The sequence below is a fragment of the Mixophyes fleayi genome, chromosome 6 (assembly GCF_038048845.1).
Source record: "Mixophyes fleayi isolate aMixFle1 chromosome 6, aMixFle1.hap1, whole genome shotgun sequence".
NCBI classification, from domain to species: domain Eukaryota; kingdom Metazoa; phylum Chordata; class Amphibia; order Anura; family Limnodynastidae; genus Mixophyes; species Mixophyes fleayi.
Genome location: NC_134407.1, coordinates 71,982,243 through 71,995,584, shown reverse-complemented (window position 1 = coordinate 71,995,584; position 13,342 = coordinate 71,982,243).

Sequence of the window (13,342 nt, the reverse complement as noted above, 5' to 3'; positions counted from 1 at the left end):
ACATACTTATTGTTTAATCCAAAATTCCCACTCAGGAAAAAGAAGTGCTCTTTATAACACTTGTGTATAACCAATCACCAGTGACACTATAGAACAAGTGCCTACGTACCAACAGTCATATATAAATTCACTCAGGTGATCTCTCTATGTCCACTTCTTCATAAATTCTCGTACTACTGAGATCCTGCAATAAAAATTTTAAGGTGATAGTTTTGTGTACTATCAAAGGGTGGCCTGTGGAAGTCAAATAATTGGATAAAGTAAACCAAATTGATTAATATTGTTTTTCTATGCGATTGCAATTAATACGCCACGTACTATGACGCAATTGCATGAATTAATAACACACACATTTACATTCGCACGTACACTTGTAAATAATACACATTTATTTAGGTTCTAATTCACATTTATTTATTAGTAAAATGTATTAGAGATTGTTTATACATAAATGATAATACATTAAAAGTATCTGAGGCTCAGGATATAGGAAATGTATTAAGTTTAGTGTCATTTTGATCTTCATATTACCATCTCGAATCCGCTACTTTCGGCTTTGCGATCGCTTCCTGGAAAATAAAAGATTAATGATCAAAATGACATTGTGTATTAAGTTTCTTGAAGACTGGTTTAGATCAGTTTTCCATTAGGCACAACATGTGCTCAGCTGGTGACACCTTATCAGAGGAATCCTTTGAATTAACCTATGACCAGCAGACAAGTGGAACATTATTAACCCCTGAGCCAATGAAGACCCTAGACATGATGCTTGTATACGTAGTGACATCATCAGTCGTTTTTTCTATACTGAAACTGGATATAATCAAGCGACTTCCACCAGCTAGATCTCTGTACCTGACTACAGACAATATGACTTTATCTTATCCTGGGTGAAGCTCATTAAAGAAAATGTAATGTATTCATTGTTTTTATACTTTACTGTTTTATTGTAATATCTTTTATGTGTAATAATGGCTTGCTGTAAATTCTGCTATATTTTGCAATTAAACATCTTTGTGCTTTGGAACCACAATAATCGCATTGGACAATGTTTTATTGGTAAGTGCTAAAGTTAACTTAATAATCTTGAAGTAGTGCACTCTAATTTTCTTTGAAAATGTTCACAATGTATTTGATTATGGGATCACAATATTTTTCCTCAGTATTTTAGTTATAACTCCAGAAAGGAGAACATGATTACTGTACAGTCTGTAATACTCAAGTAATACTAGTGCTTGTTAAGGATTATGCCCTTATTATCCTACTGTGTATACTGAAAACCTAATCTTAATTGATATTTTATAAATTCAATTGCACTGTGAAGCAGACACAAGGCTCCAATGCAGAAAGGTTTTGCTTAGATTTTGATTATATTTTAGCTTGCTTTTCTGACCCTCTAAACCATGTTGGTCTATTTCACAAATAGATATAAAACATTCTATAGATGCAGAGTATCACTTAACTTACAGAAATGCCTCTACATACATGTATAGGTCATACCAGCCAAAAGCCTTGAATATAGGAGGACAGTCAATATTTCGGATGACAGAATAGTGCCCTGCTAGAAAGGGTGTAGCATAACATGGATGGTTGAATGTATAAGGGTGTGATGTGTATGGTTTGTGAGCGAAAATACACCAGGGATCTAATATCTCCACGGAAAGCACTAATAATCTTTTGACTGATAGTATGCAGTAATAAACCACATGACATTTTTATTTATACATACTTTGGATGTAGTGAACAATATACCAACAATTTCTCTCATTTGGGGGTAAGGACAAGAACGAATTTCTCAGATGTGCTTAACAGCTGTGCAGTTTAATCCTAGAACAGGTTTGTGTGTTCAGGCATTCTCTCCACAATAGTGTTATATTCTAATGTAATTGATTTTCTTGTGTGTTTCCTAAGCTACAAGATCTCATGAATGGAAGAGAAAATACTCAGGTTTCCAAGTAATAAGCAGTAACTGCTATTGATCTATAATGATTGTGCTGTATACCCTTGAAGCTAGCACTGCTGTTATCAGAATGATTGAGCAGTAATCAGCTGCTACCTAACAAACAGAGGAAAGCTGAATCAACAGGTTTAATCTCAATAAAAATGGTCAAAACGAAAGGGTAAATCTGCCATTTTAAACAAACATGCTTCAAGCATAATCCTATAATAAACAGATAGAAAGATCCGATGTCACTGAAATTGTAGTTTATGCACAAACACAGACTTTAAAGGGGATATTAACCCCGAGGGATAAATATATTAAGCAGCGGATTCTGCAAGTCGCGGATATTCAGCGATCTTGCAGGGGAAATTTAAAACAGCAATGGCTTTCAGGGCAAGTTTTGCCTTGAAAGCAATTGCCGTTTTAAATTTCCCATGCAAAGTCACTGAATATCGGCGACTTGCAGAATCCACTGCTTAATACATATGCCCTCATATCTTTTTATCATCATCTCCACTGAGTGGCAGAACCAGCTCAATAATCATTTACAAAGTATGCTTTTTTCAAAACAATGTCATAGAAAAAGACTTGAGTGTAAAAGTTTATGATGGAAACTTATGAAAGTAGCAAAATGTGGGCGCACAATGCATTTCTTTTTATAATCATCAAAGATAATAATATTGTTCACTATGTAGTCATTTTAGAACATACCTTATCCATGCCTGTAAGATAGTGATAATATACTTCTCATTTGTTCATACAGTGTGTTTGGACAATACTTACAGCTTCTTTAGTTCATTCCTTTTGTTTTCCATTAAATTAACCTCAGCCAGACTGATCACAAAACACACATACCTGGCCTCTCCACAAACCCTCTGCCATTGAAGAACAACAGAATTATCTCAAAAAATGTAACTGTGGTCCTGATTCATTAAGGATCTTAAATGAAGAGGATCCTTATTTCAGTCTCCTGGACAAAACCATGTTAAATGCAAGGGGTGCAAATGAGTGTTCTGTTTTGCACATAACTTAAATACTGACTGTTTTTTCATGTAGCACACACATATCAACTTTAAATTTCAGTGTACAAATAAGCTATCAAGTATTTGTGTGCTACATGAAAAAACAGTCAGTATTTAACTTATGTGCAAAACAGAACACTCATTTGCACCCCTTGCATTTAACATGGTTTTGTCCAGGAGACTGAAATAAGGATCCTCTTCATTTAAGATCCTTAATGAATCAGGCCCTGTGTGACTGCTTTCATTTTTCTCATTAGAGAAACAATATAATTAATCAAAAGATTAAGTATTCCAAACCACAATTTACAATGGCAATTTGTATGGAAAATGTTTTCATTTCTTTGTCTAAAACTACTACTCATGCATTATAAGGACTAACTAACCCCCTACTGTGAAATACAAGGAGGTCCCTGTCAGGAACTTCTAATGGTCTTATATTTAAGTTTATCCCATATATGCATTGGGTGGAGGTGTGGGGAAGTGTTGTTTAAAATTACCAATCAACTTTTAGTTGAACATAAGCTTTTAAATCATGGACACTAGTCTATTGGTTTTTTTTTTTAGATTAATTGAGTTAAGTTATGGGACATGGCAGTATATTTTTGCACAAAAAGGAACACAAGTCAAGTTTTTCTTTTAACAATTAGGGCAGAGGTTCCCAAACTGTGCACCACGGCTCCCTGGGGTACTGCAGCAACCTCACGGCCAGGGCCAGTGGTAAGCAAGGCAAGGGACTACTTGGTAATCATTTTGGCATAGGGGTGCCTTGAAAAAAATATGGGGACACTAAAGGTGCCTCGAACCGAGAACGTTTGAGATCCACTGAGTTAGGGTATTAACTTTTCAAAGGATGGTTGTATCCTCTTTGCATAAAATGGTTGATCATGGCTGTAGCTTGAAAAACGCAAACACCATAGTTATTTCATATGGATAGTACTCAATTAAAGTAGCAATACCACCTAGAATTATTTTTTTTTAAATAGCAAATAAATACATTTTAAGCATGTATCTGCTGCCCTCTACAAATCATTATATCCATTTCAAAATCTCTCTCGAGGTTGCATATGTGGCTGACAGTTACACAGACATAGGCTCACAGTCCTCAGCACACACAAAAGAAAAAAGAAAAAATCAGAAGGCATCTTCAAAGTCAGCACTCTGAACCTTACACAACCCACTTTATCACCCCTCAACAGGAGATTCAAATTTGCCCCCAACAACATACTGGACAAATTCAAAACTTACATCAACCTGCACAATAAAAGTATGCTTCAAGAAATTCTTCAAGAAAGAAAATAATTTTCACAATGAGAGAACCACAACATCCACATACACTTGTATCAACATGAAAACAAGATCAAAATTCATCATACAACACCATAAAGGCCCCTTAATACAGACTTTCGAGGGCTTACCGGAAGCAGACCTAAGGAGGTTCACAAGCAATCCAACTATGAAACAGAATAGCAAAGAAAAAACAGCACTCAACACACTGAAGAACAACCATAACAACATCATCAAACCAGTAGACAAAGGAGGGGAAAGAGTTATGCTTAACAAAACCGACTATATCACAGAAGCACACAGACTTCTAGGAGACCAAACAACCTACACAGTATACAGCAGTGACCCCACACTCAAGTATCAGAACAAACTTTCTGTACTTCCGCAGAGGGGTCTCAACACAGACATACTGAACAAAAGGGAGCATGAATCCCTACTCACCTCATACCCCATGCTACCTGTCTTCTATTATTTACAGAAGAACAAGAATCTGAGATATTCACCAGGATGACCAATTGTCTTCGGGATTGATTCCTTAACATCCAACCCCTCAGAATACATGAGACCACCTCCTATAACCGCTCATATGTACACAGAAATGCCACCTGAGGACACCACCCAAGTCAAACAGACCCATAATGACCTACAATGGGACAAGTATTTCACATTTGTCACTTGGACATTACTTCTCTCTCTACATCATGGACCACACACAAGACTGCCACTACAACCGCCTCTATCTAGCAACAGAATCTACCCTACCAGAAGACCAGGTAAGTTTCCTCATTGAAGCAATTTTTTCATCACAAACCATAACTACTTCTGATTTGAAGAAAAATACTACAAACAGATGAAGGGAACAGAGATGGGAATGAAATTTGCACCAAATTATGCAAACCCTCTTCATGGCAAAATGGGAAGAAGACAGAAGCTGGAACGACAACCCCTACCAGAAAGACATCATACTATGGCAGGAACACATGATCTACAAAAAAAGATCCACATCAGACGGACACAACTTTTCCCAGCTATATCACCAAATACAGCAGCCAATACGGACAACTTTCCTTCATCCTTAACAAACATTGACATATTCTCAAAAAAGCTGAAAAACAGATGCCTAGCATGCAGAACCACAGCAAGAAACAACACAAAACCTATTAGAGAATATACCAACAACACCCAACAAACTCTCAAAACAAGAGAAAAATTCACCCGCGATTCCAAAGGTGTCATCTACTTACTACAATGTCCCTGTGGACTCCCTTACATGGGCAGAACAATAAGGGACCACAAGACCAGGATACAGCTACACATCCAGAATATAAAAATAAAGATTACAAGTTACAATGTCCCTGAACACTCACCACAACCCTTCTCAACTTTCCTTCAGGGGCATCAGACACATGAAGAATTTCTGGAGAGGGGGAGACTACATAGCACAGATATCAAGATAAGAAACAAGGTGGAGCCATGAATTGAACACCCTCACCCCTACAGGCCTCAACAGTGTGCGCTGTTTCCTTCCTCCTCCCCTCAGCCATTTTCTACCTTTACTCTTTCCACCCCCCCCCACTCACACAAACATCTAATCTCCCCTTGCACACATGCCTCCTCTCCACCTCTCACCTCAGCCTCTCAACACTGTCACCCCTTTCTCTATCACTCTGCTTTGACTGATAGCATCACATTTATTTTCTTTATCCTATACTCTGCACCACCTCTGCATCCTCCCCACTCTTGCCTTCTGGTCATCACTATGCACTCTCATTCCCTTACCATTCCGCCTCTGACCCATCCCATCTTTTTTTTTCCTATACTTTTCACCACCTTCATATCTTTCTCCCCCCTTTTGTTCACAATTACACAATATCACTGACTCGCAGATATCTCCTAGAAACCACACAGCAACCACCTAGTCCCCTCTCCTCCTCTTCCTTCTTCATATAGTAGCATTCAACTACAAGACGACAAGACGGTAATCCCTGAAGAAGTCTGACACCCTGCAGGGAAAACCTGATGGATACAACTCCCCCACAACTCTCCAAACAACCCACTAGACCACCAAACTCCACGGAGAAGAGCACTAGTCATTCGGATGGCAGAATCGGAGCATGCATTTATTAAAGTAATGCTATCGTTTTCAAATAAGCATTGCATAAGCGATTTGTGTTTCCAAGGCACAAAGTAATTTATTTTAGCAGAAGTAAAATTTAGCAGTTCAATACATAATTATAATACAGTACAGCCAATACCAAAAGATAAATACATACCGCTGCGCTCGCTTGCGCTAGCTGCACTCCCACTGGTACCAGCGAACAGTACTTCACTCCAGAATACTGTGGTCAGAGAATGACTGAGGCCAGTGCCAGCACAGCTATATTATATACACTCAGTGCTACAGAGAAAACAATGCAGATGACGTGGCTTGCTTCTATAGGTCCAGACTTCAAGTGGGTCCAGTGTAAACAGGTCATAGGCTAGTTCAAACAACCCCCTCCAAGGCTGAGGGTCAACATTCCAGATGATTCTCCCACCTAGAAACCTGTTTAATCTAGTCTATTAACACATTACAGTTAGTATCACTTTAAGTATTTATTCCCTAACATCACTAACTAGAGTATGCAATGTGCGATCTCTTCGGCGAAAGAACCGGACAACTGCTGATGAATAGGGTATTAAAATGATACCAGACATGACACATTTCCTATAACCTGAACCTTAAATAACACTAAAGTGTACATATAATCATAATATATAAACTAATAATAAACTAAATACTATCTGCTCATAAATCACTGTAAAACGGAACCAATATGAATAGGAATTATATAAAAAACTAAATGTTGTTGTGCGAGTGTGTGCGTGTGTATTTTACCGAGTGATCACGCCATGCCACGTGTAGCGTGGCATACTGAGTGCAATCGCACGATAAAACAATATTAACCAATATACTTTTGTTCATCCAATTATACGACTTCGACACATTCCACGGCACCTGATCTACGTTCCAGCGCTCATCTTGAATCTGGACATTAATAGCAAAGCCTGCAAACGACACATCTTGCTGAAAATCAAACACAAACAGCAACATAAGCTATTTACATTGTGCCGCTACAGGGCTCTGAGCAACAAATATTTTAGCGTAATATAATAGAGATCAGCAACCCTATACCACCAGGGTGCATTGTGAGCATAAGCTCATACCAGAGCCTAAAACACCTTGGGCTTGATTTATTAAGGAAAGGAAAGCAAAAAATATAAGTAACTTTGCAGATTGGCAAAACTATGCTGTATTGCAGAGGGAGGCAAATTTAAAATGTGATGGCAGATTTATAATTGGGATAAGGCATGTTCTAGATCATCTTTAAATCTCAGTGTACAAATAAAGCTGTCAAGTATTTGTGCGCTACATGAAAAAACAGCCAGTATTTATCTTATGTGCAAGATAATAAACTCATTTGCACCCCGTGCATTGTAACATGGTTTTGTCCAGGAGAAAACTTACTATTTTTTTGCCTTATTTTCCTTAATGAATTAGGCCACTTATCTCTTCTTCTCTCTACTTCATTCATCTGATCCTATCCATCTTTACCATTCCCTCCTCCAGTACTATCCACTTACATAGATTTACATTCCTATTTCTTATATCCTCTTTACTCTAATGACTGAAACAAGCTATGAACAGGGCCAGTCCCATAGTGAGCTACCTTCGGCTGAGTCACTGGACCACCTGTATTTTTTTCCTTTAAAATATTCCTAATAGGCTGCTGAGTCGAGTCCTGACCTCCAGGCTAAAATTTACCAGCACTTCCCTGGCTATGAATCAAGATATTTACATTACAGAGCTGTACAAGACTAAGTCCCATCAGGGCTAACCCCCTCCCCATTTGCACCACGGTACCCATGAACTCCTACCTAACAAAAGGACATGGAACTTCCTTACTTCACTGTAGGCACCACCACATAACTGACCTAAACAGCAAGCACAGACAGTCCTAAATCTCCGTTCCTCAACTTTCTTGTGAAGGCAGAGGGGCAGATGGAGGGAATTTTTCCATGGGATTGCTGCTTTAAACTGAGAGATTGGTAGGTTAATAAGTACAATTGCAGAAAAAAAAAATATATGGCACTTTGTTGAGATTTGAGAGCATCAAATCTATGTGTATCCTACTAAATAATAAAAAACGTGATGGTGGACATTGAGTTTAGAACCATTCAGTATACAGGTAGCATAAGAAAAATTCTGGCAATGATACAGTGGTAAAGTGTAATAGCTGGTCATGGCAATAAGAGGGGAACATGATAAAATACATATAGAAATAATTATATTGCAGAAATTACATATAATGTTAAGTTAGTGCTAGGTAGACTAGCTCTGTTCTTTCTAATTGCACAGTAGAAATTCTATTAAAAAGAGCAGCATTTGCACCCTTCAAGTTTCTTTAACCAGTTAAATTTCTGTGCTAGTCAGCATTGGCTATCTAGCTTTTATTGCAGGAACACCTAACTTTGTGGGAACCCCTCCTAACAGTTCTGACCATCTGGTTGCTGGTCAGAGCGTAGCTGATGTGTCAGCTTCAGGGCTGGCGCCACCATTAGGCAGCTTTAGAAAATGGGGGGGGGAGGGAGAGGGAGCCTGGAGAAAACAGGATAAGAGGGGGATAAAGAAAACATGGAGAGAGGTGGGGGGAGAAAGGGCTGGAGAAAATGGGGGAGAGGTGGCATTAAGTTGGTTATTTATTAAAGCCTTGTGGACAAGAGGACATGTGAGTAGAAAGCTGTTTGGCAGGGGGGACATGTTTATGAAAACTGATGGGCAGGTTGGGCATTTGAGAGAAAAGTTGTTTGGGAAGGGGTATGTGTGAAAAAGCTGGCTAGGGCGCTTAAGTGCATATAAAAAATCTGGTGGAATGGATGTGGCATGTGTGACAAAAGCCGATGGGATGTGGCATGTGCAAGAATAACTGGTGGGCAGGGAACATGTGTTAGTAAAACTGGTGGGCAGCGGGGGACATGTTAGTATGTAACAGGTGAGTGATGTCAAGTTTTCTTTCTTTGTTCCTCTAGAAATCCTGTGTCTGTTCCTGGGCAACAGTGAAGCCTGGACAGCATTCTGCGTCAGATATCAGTGCATCTGGTCTGCAGCCTTACCAAGCAGGAGGAGGTAAGAGCCACTATTGTTATTTTACAATCGCCAAGGGTGTGAGGGATTAGGAAGTGGGAAATGGGGGCAGGAGGGGCGGTAGGCTGAAGCTTTGCCTAGGGCACTGAGAAACCTTGCACTGGCCCTGGTCAGCTGCAATAAGATACAATGTTAAATACAATAAGTATTGGCAACAGGGGAGTCCCATCAGAATATCGTTTGACTGGTAATTTCCAGATATTCTCTCACTTTATTTACTACTTGAGTAGTTAGCTATTTAAATTGACATAAGACATTAAAGATAGAAACCCATCATTTCAGAAGGGGGATTCCAAATGCAAATGCAAACAGTATAGTAGAGGGGAACTATCATGGAGGTAACACACATTGCACCTTACCTCCTTTAAGTTTTGCGAAATGCCACACCACATTTTATATATGTATAGCATGCATATAATATACACGCCTATAATGCGTATAATATCCTGCCCTAGTATAGTCTATAAAGTTTTGAAATGAAGGGAATTTGTGGTCAGACGTAGCACTTTAATCTTCCAGACACCAGTAATATCCCTGTAAACATATCAATGATATTATATGTCAGTATGACCACTGCATTATTGTGTCATGGAATTATATTACTCACAATTTTACCCTAACAGGATTTTATTCCCCATGATATATATATACACAGAGAAGTACCCTTACACTAAGAAACCGTTTACTAAAAGGGCCATGGTACCCAATCACTTCACAGATGCATTTGTTATGTCATTTTACATCATTAAGAGCAACATATATTTTCTCCATAATCTAGTAATCAGTAGTGAAAAGGAGATTACATGAAAATAAGGCATGGGACACATCACTGTCCTACCATATAAAGTATTTTGAGCTCAGCAGTCCAATAAACCATAAATCAATGTCATGGACCCATTAATAAAATCATACACAGCCAAAACTAAGATATCTTACAGTTGCATATTAAAAACTGCTCAAGTATCTCAACCATGCAGATTTCTCCACAAGGCAGATCGTAAAAAATATTTACAGGAATGGATCAGAAGCACAGATGGAGAAACAGATAGGAAAATATTTTGCAAACCGGTTAAAAATGCAGGGGAAGACAGGATGACCAAATATGACCAAAGAAAAATGTATGTGTACTGTGATGGGAATTGTCTCAAAGATAAGCAGCATTTGGTCTGTGACGCAGTGTTTAGGTGCAACATATGGATCTCTTCTGAATTTTACTCCTAAATAAGTTTTAATTAGTTTCAGCACCACATGAACAACAAAGGGGGAGTGAGGGAACTGATAGCTGCTCCCAGTCCCCGTACAGTGTGTGACATCACACTGTCTGACAGCCTGCAGAGCAAGCCGAGGAGCTCTAAATCTCGTGACATTTGGTAATCTCATGAGCCTAAGAGTTTCCCTGCTCACTCATGTTTCCACTTTGATGTCAGCTTCGTTAGCACAACATAGATAAGTACAGTGGGCTGGGGGTATTGTGATGTGTCTGGGAAGGTGTTGTGATGTGTCTGGGGGGGTTTTATAATGTGTCTGGGTAGAGGGTTTCTTAATGTGTCTTAGGGGTCTCATAATGTGTCTGGGTGGATGGCGTGATGTGTCTGGGAGATGGCTTGATGTGGTGTAATGTGACTGGGGATAGCATGATGTGTCTGGGGGTGGCGTTTTGTGTCTGTGGAGGAGGTATGATATGGCAGGGGGGTGGATTGATGTGGCTGGGGGTGGTGTGAATAGTCTGCGGGGTGGCATGATGTGTCTGCGGGGTGGCGTGATGTGGTTGGGGTATGGCATGATGTAACTGGGGGGTGACATGATGTGTCTGGGGGTGGCGTTTTGTGTCTGTGGAGGAGGTATGATATGGCAGGGGGGTGGATTGATGTGGCTGGGGGTGGTGTGAATAGTCTGCGGGGTGGCATGATGTGTCTGCGGGGTGGCGTGATGTGGCTGCGTGTGGCGTGATGTGGTTGGGGTATGGCATGATGTAACTGGGAACTGGGGGGTGACATGATGTGGCTGGGGAGGCTGTGATAAATGTACTGTTTTTTGTACTGTATGTATTATTTACAGCACATTTTCACTCTGATGTCAGCCGTATTAGAACAGCATAGATAAGTACAGTGGACTGGGGAGCTGTCGTGATGTGTCTGAGAGGGTGTCATAATGTGCCTTGGGGGTGTTATAATGTTTATGGGTGGTTCACATGATGTGTCTAGGGGGGGGCTTGTGGCGTGATGTAAATGGGGGTGGCATGATGTGTCTGGGGGTGGCGTGATGTGTCTGTGGGGGAGGTGTGATGTCGCGGGGGGGTGGCTTGATGTGGCTGGGGGTTGGTGAAATGTGGCTGGGAGTGGCATGATGTGTTCGGGGGTGTCATAATGTGTCTGGGCAGAAGGTGTCTTAATGTGCCTTGGGGGTGTCATAATGTGTATGGGTGGTTGGTGTGATGTGTCTGGAGGGTGGCTTGATGTGGCGTGATGTAACTGGGGGTGGCATGATGTGTCTAGGGGTGGTGTGATGTGTCTGTGGGGGAGGTGTGATGTGTTGCCGGGGGATGACTTAATGTTGCTTGGGGGGTGTAATGTGGTTGGGAGTGGCGTGATGTAGCATTATGTGTCGGGGGGGGTGGCATGATGTGTCTGTGGAGGAGGTGTGATGTGGTCGGGGGGGTGACTTAATGTTGCTGGGGGGTGGTGTAATGTGGTTGGGAGTGGTGTGATGTGGCATTATGTGTCGGGGGGTGGCATGATGTGTCTGGGGGGTGGTGTGGTGTGGCTGGATTTTGGCGTGATGTGGCTGGGGGTGGCGTGATATGGCTGGGGGGTGATGTGATGTGGCTGGGAAGGGCATGATTAATGTAATGTTTTACTAAAATGTATGTATTATTTACTGCATGATCTATGTTATGTACTGTGTTCACATATTGCTCGGTTATCCATATTTCATGTACCGATACATTTTCCAAACAGGTCCCAACATTTAATTCAAGAATCCAGTACCAGGTAGTGAAAGCTGCAATAACAGGTAGGTGAAAGAAACACAGTTATGTTCCATGTTGGCCACACCCCCAACACTATGTGGGCATGCCCCCTTCAGCGGCACCTCAGCTGCACCTCAGCTGCACAGCGCCACACAACCTATTTCCTTCTCATATGTGGAGGGGGGCCCACATAGTTGCTGTACTGGGGACCCAAAGTCCTGTTGGCGGCCCTGACTATATCTATCAGCTTCACATGATTTATTAATTTTTTTAAAACTCCAATGCCAGCACACCTATTAATTCAACCTTAGTGGGGCTGGACAAAGATTAGTAATGTACTCTTCTTTTAACAAAATAAATTCCTAAAGGATGTAAAATGGTGACTTACAGCTCTAGAACAAAAATTATCTCTATTTTACACCAAATGGGAAAGTCAAACAAGTCACTGGAAATGAAAAGAGACAATATGATGCACAAGTTTGTAACACACTTTTGCCTCAAACCAGTGTACAGCCAGGAAACAACTGGGTAAAATGTAGATATTATTGAAATAACGAGTAGAGAACCATATACACATACACGGCACTCATACATACATACATACATAACAAATTTTCAATGGACTATTTTGTTACAAAGAACTGCCAAGCACACGAGTGCATATGATCTTGCATAAAGTGTTTATAATGTTTGTGTGAGCAATCATTTGAAGTCACTTTTCAGGTGAATATATAAGTCTAAGGGGTATATTCAATCAAGCTTTTCCATCTGCGTGACATTACGATACAGCAACATCGTAGATTTCCCTTTGCAATCCCATGGGGTGCGCATGGAAATCTGTAATATTACGGTATCGGGACTCATACAACTGCGCATAACCGTGGACAAAAAAGCTAATTGAATATGCCCCTAAGAATAGTAACTAGAGATATTATAATTGT